Source organism: Artibeus jamaicensis, unplaced genomic scaffold, assembly GCF_021234435.1.
Source record: "Artibeus jamaicensis isolate MK-2021 breed Jamaican fruit bat unplaced genomic scaffold, CSHL_Jam_final contig_465, whole genome shotgun sequence".
Taxonomy (NCBI): Eukaryota; Metazoa; Chordata; class Mammalia; order Chiroptera; family Phyllostomidae; genus Artibeus; species Artibeus jamaicensis.
In genome coordinates this window covers 15097381-15103380 of record NW_026521843.1, presented here as the reverse complement: position 1 = coordinate 15103380, position 6000 = coordinate 15097381, and positions in this window count along the sequence as shown.

The following is a 6000-nucleotide window of genomic DNA, read 5'->3' as shown; positions in this document are numbered from 1 at the left end:
GGTTCGCTCTTTATGTGAAATCACCCCATAAGAAACCCATGAATGCCAGGGAGGCAAAGGGCCCCACCTGATGATATTTCAGCCACGGGCCCTCTCTGGGACTCTTCCCGCTACCCGGCCCTGTTCTAAGACCGTGCGCATCCGGGAAACCCCACTGTAAGGCATCTTAGATCTTTTTTTTTTTTTTTACCCAAATTACTTTCTTCTCTTAAAAAATCATTTGAAATGTAACTTGAATAAATCTGAGCCTTCTTTCTCCTTCAACACATGAATAAATCTCCATGTGTTGTTCTATTCAAAACAAACATAAGTTGAACTTCAAGTGCCTTAAAAATCATGTAAATCTTTAATAAAATTTCTTGAAATGGCCATTTTCCTCACCCAAAATCCCACTTAGCTGCTCTCAGCCCGTTTTTGCTCCAGAGAGTAACCTAGTTTTGCCTCGTGTGAATTAATGTAGCCTGTTCAATTTCCACCATCCTCCGATCCTAGTCACAGCCCTCTTCAAGCCACAAGAGGCTGGAGGTCGGGGGAGGTGGCATCAGCAGCCCAGAATCCTCGGATAGAAGGGAAGAAAGTCTGTCAACCCCTTGGGCCTCAGGGTGTCGGTTCCAGAAGTGAGAACAGGGGAAAGGAAACCAAAGGACAGTGCTGTTAGTACCCGAGGGACCTTCTCCTTCCTCAAGATGCAGCCTCCTGCTCAGGGCGGGCTTCCCACGTGGCTCCCCTCTCCTCGCCAACAGCCTCGCCAACAGGCGGAAGCCAGGCAGCAAAATCCTCAGGACCCTCTTGGGAGGACCTTACCCAAATGGGGGTAATCACAACAATCTATACGATTGTCTCTGTGAAGCAAGAGTTTTGTGAAATTCCAGTTGTTCTGATGCAACATGGTGTGCATCCATAAGAGAAAATCAGGGTCCACATCAAGTTTGATTCCATTCCAACAAGCCATCTCAAATGAAGGAGGCAAAGGCTTTCAAAAGATGTCTTCTATGGTTCGGAATAATTGGGTCCATTTTAATTCGGAGCACAGTGAAGTTAAAGAGCTACGTGATTGCTTCCAAGTGTGTTTTGAGTCACCAATTAGCTCCAGGACATAAAGGTTAATGAGATAAAACATCTACAAATCAAGTTGATGGCTCAGACAGGAAGAAAGCCCCCGACTCCTGCTCTACTGTGATAACACTGTAATTTCTCTCTTTCGGGTGGTCCATTTGATTAAATTTGATTGTGTATAAATATATACAAACAAATGTATAATTATAAAATTCATACTCTAATCATAAACTGCCTTGCCCAAAGCTCCTTTCTAAATGTAGCTATTCAATGCCAGGAAGAAGATAAGTCCATCGGTAACTATGAATAGAACCAATCGTCTCGGAATTAACTGACTTGATGAAAGGCTCAGGACTGACCCTTCTCAGAGAACAAAGCCTGTATGTTATATTCTAAAAAATGTGCTCCTTAAAATATGGACGTAAACTCCAGAAAATAAGATTATGGATTTTACTGACTGACATTATAGTGGAATTTGGGATTTAGAGAACATTCTGGTGAACGCTTTTGTAATTTGAGGGACTCTGATGCCACTTACCTTCTCCACTTGTGCATGTGGGCATGGGCTCCAGGGCACCAAGCCATCGCCTGGGCTCTACCACTCACTAGCTCTGTGTCCTTGGGTGAGTCGCTTAAACTTCCTTCTTTAAAAGTATATTTTAAAGTGCTTCTCAGACAAGGTCAAGTTGAAGGAGTTCATCATCACCAAGCCCTTATTTTATGAAATCTTAAAGGGACTTATCTAAGAAAAAGAAGATAAAAAAAAAACGTGTACAGTAAAATGACAGCAAACTCACAACTATTAACAACCACACCTAAAACAAAAACAAACTAAGGAAACAACTAGAACAGGAACAGAACCACAGAAATGGAGATCACATGGAGGGTTAGCATCAGGGTAGTGGGAGGAGTGGGGGGAAGGTACAGAGAATAAGTAGCATAGATGGTAGGCAGAAAATAGACAGGGGGAGGGTAAGAATAGTATGGGAAATATAGAAGCTAAATAACTGAAGACACATGGACATAAACTAAAGGGGGGAAATGGGACAACTATAATAGCATAATCAATAAAATATATTTTTAAAAATAAAAGTATATTTTATTGATTATGCTGTGACAGTTGTTCCAGTTTTTTACCCTTTGCCCTCCTCCACCCAGTACCCTCTCCCACCAATAAGACCCCCTTAGTTTATGTCCATGGGTCATATATATAAATTCTTTGACCTCTCCATTTCCTACTCTATTCTTAACATCCCCCAGTCTATTCTGTACCTACTATTTATGCTTCTTAATTCCTGCATCTTTCCCCCCATTCTTCCCCTTCCTCCTCCCCGCTGATAACCTTCCAAATGATCTCCATGCCTATTATTCTATTCCTATTCTGGTTGTTTGCTTAGTTTTTTGTTTGTTTGTTTGTTTGTTTTACTTTTTAGATTCAGTTGTTGATAGTTGTGAATTTGTTGCCTTTTTAATGTTCATAGTTTTGATCTTCTTCTTTTTCTTAATTAAGTCCCTTTAACATTTCCTGTAATAATGGCTTGATGATGATGAACTCCTTTAACTTTACCTTGTCTGGGAAGCACTTTATCTGCCCTTCCATTCTAAATGATGGCTTTGCTGGATAGAGTAATCTAGATTGTAGGTCCTTGCTTTTCATCACTTTCAACACTTCTTGCCTGTCCCTTCTTGCCTGCAAAGTTTCTTTGCAGCTGAGAAGTCGGCTGACAGTCTTACGGGAACTCTTTTGTAGGTAACTCTCTGCTTTTCTCTTGCTGCTTCTAAGATTCTCTCTTTATCTTTAACCTTTGGCATTTTAATTATGATGTGTCTTGGTGTGGTCCTCTTTGGGCCCAACCTGTTTGGGACTCTCTGTGCTTCCTGAATTCATATGTCTATTTTCTTTGCCAAATTAGGGAAGTTTTCTTTGATTATTTTTCAAATAAGTTTTCAGTTTCTTGACCTTCCTCTTCCCTTTCTGGAATTGCTATAATTCAGATGTTGGCTCTTTTGAAGATATCACAAAGTCTTCTGAAACTCTCTCTCTCTTTTTTTTTTAATTCTTATTTCTTCATTTTGTTCTGGTTGAACGTTTTTTTTTTCTTCCTTATGTTTCAAATCGTTGATTTGAATCCTGGCTTCCTTCCCTTCACTATTGTTTCCCTGTAGATTTTTTTCTTTATTTCACTTTGTGTAACCTTCATGTCTGCCATACTGTGGCCATATTCAATGAGTTCTTTGAGCATCCTGATCACCAGTGTTTTGAACCCTGCATCTGATAGGTTGGCTATCTCCATTTCATTTAGTTCTTCTCTGAGGTTTTGTTCTGTTCTTTCATTTGGGCCATATTACTTTGTCTCCTCAATTTGGCGGCCCGTGCTTGTGTTTGTTTCTGTGTATTAGGTAGAGCTAAGTTCCTGTAAAAGGCACCTGTAAATTGAGTGGGGAAGAGCCTCAGGTAACTGCCAGGGTGGGGCAACCCATTTCACCGCTCTGTGGTTCTGTGTGGGAGGAGAACTCAGACAGGGGACTGTGCTGCTCAGACAGGGGACTGTGCTTCTGGGGGTTTGCCCAGCACTTGTCCCATTTCCAGTCACTTCACCCACTCCCCTTATGTGACTTCCAGCTGTTGCCCTGGTGTTGAACCCCAGAGTGGGTGGGTTTGCATATGTTTTAAGACCATGCAGGCCCTTTAAGCAAAGTTGCTTGAAAATCTAGCAGTTTTTCCTGCTACTCCAACCCCCACTGGTTTTCACAGCCAGAAATTATGGGGATTTAAATTCCTGGCCCTGGAATCCTGGGCTGTGCAATCTGGCCTTCAGCTGGAATCACTCACTCCCAAGGTGTCCCTCCTGATTTTTATCCACCACGCGAGAACATGGGACCACCCGTTTGCATTCCACTGCCACCACCTCTCTGTACCACATTGTACATCCATGCCTCTCTGCCCCATCTGTGTCTCTGCCCCTCCTACCCATCTGATGAACATGGCTTCTTTAAATCCTTGGTTGCTAGATTTCCATAAGTTCAATTTTCTCACAGTTTTGAAAATCTGGTTGTTATTTAAAATTTAGTTGTAACTCCTTTTTTATGATCACACAAGGAGGTGAAGCATGTCTACCTATGCCTCCATCTTGATCAGAAATCTGAGTTACTGAAACTTCTGTTCTCGGTTTGTACATGTGTCAAGTGAGAATAATGATAGACTATCTCAGGGTTTTTGTGAGGATGAAATATGATAATTCATGTAAGTCATTTAGCACAGAGGCTAGCACATAATTAGGAGACAGTGAGTTATGACGACATGAGTAACACAGGACCTACTTTTACATGGCTTTCTTCAGCTGTTTGCAGGGAATGTGCAGCCCTGAAGCATGGATTTAGTAAGGCGGACTTCTTTGCAGTTGGTGATGGAGGTATAGCTGCTCAGTATCAAGCTAGTTTGAGCACAATATTTAGCAGTTTTACTTTGGCCAAAGACTTGATGCACATTCTCTTTCCCCCTCACAGACTCTTTTTTTCTTTTTGAAACTTAAATGATTAAGAGAGTTATTGTGTTCTCTTCCCTGTGAGAAGTGAACTGGAGCCTCCTTTATATATGGGGCCTTGAATTTAAATGCATTTTCTAGGGCATGTTTTGAAGCTTTGGCTGTACAGAGGAAATTTCCAGATCTTAGCTCTCTGATCCTTCTAACTGGGTCCACTTCCTCCTAGAAGAGCTTGTAGGAAACGTGGTCTGGTAGAAGCAGATTCTCAGAGCGACCATCCCACTCCTAGGGGCCTCCACTGTGTACGAGTGCAGTGTGTGTGTGTGTACGTGTGCAGTGTGTGTGTACGTGTGCACACGTGCCTTCCTAGCAGGCAGGAGAGCACAAGTAAATGGATGTGGGTCGCCCTGAATGGTGTGGCTCAGTTGGTCGGGGGCCTTTCTGTGAAACAAAAGTTCCCCAGTTTGATTTCCTGTCAGGGTATGTGCTTGGATTATGGGTTTGGTCCCCAGTTTGGGAGCCTATGAGAGGCAACCATTGATGTTTCTCTTCCTTTCTTTCTCCCTCCCTTCCCTTATCTCCAAAAAATAAATGCATAATTTTTTAAAATGAAAGTGGGTTAATCTTAACACAAAGTATCAATTACTGCCTCTGATGATGAGAAAGTGGACCCCATTTAATAATGAGGATGAGTCAAGAAGAGAAGAAAAAGCTGGAACTCTGCAGAGAGCTGGACCTCACAGCTGCAGCCCATGATGGCCCAGCCAGCTGACCTATGCTTAGTCTTCGAAGAAAACACAGGCTTGCAAATGCCTATTGCATCAGCCACTACCCATCTGCCCTTCCCTGCCCCACCCTGGAAGGTGGTAAGGAGAATTAAGTAACAGCCTGTGAGGCAACCTTTCAGGCAGGGGTAAGTCTGGAGGAGGCTGTCTCACTCTTTCCAGCCAGGACCCACCCAACAGGTGCTCCTCAAATCCAAGTCCATGAAGGGCAAGCACTCATCTAGATGAAAGTCCCCCCACTCTCATGACACTGCATGGACTCCCTTCTCCCTCCTACCTGGGCATGGGGGCAGTAACTGACAGGACCTTTGAGCCTTCTGTTCTCACCAAAGTGGGCTCCAGAATCTCAAGCTGAAAGACCTCGGAGGGCATCTGAAGCAACACTGCCATTTTACACTGCCCCCAGCTAGATTGCATCAGCTTGTTCGGACTGCAGCCCACATCTCCCCCCACAACCTCAGGCACAGCTGAAGCACCAAAGTGTTCAGACTTGTCCAGTCTTTGGATGGAAACAGCCCTGGGAATGAGTGCTCTGTGGTCTGTGAAGTCATATAAGCTGGAGAGTAGGATGCTTAGGAGATTCTAAGGAGTGAGGGTGAAGTCCATTCTGAACATATATAGAAGGATCCTTTAATCCAAGTCTTGCAATAGAGTGAGCCAGGTTCAGGCTGAGA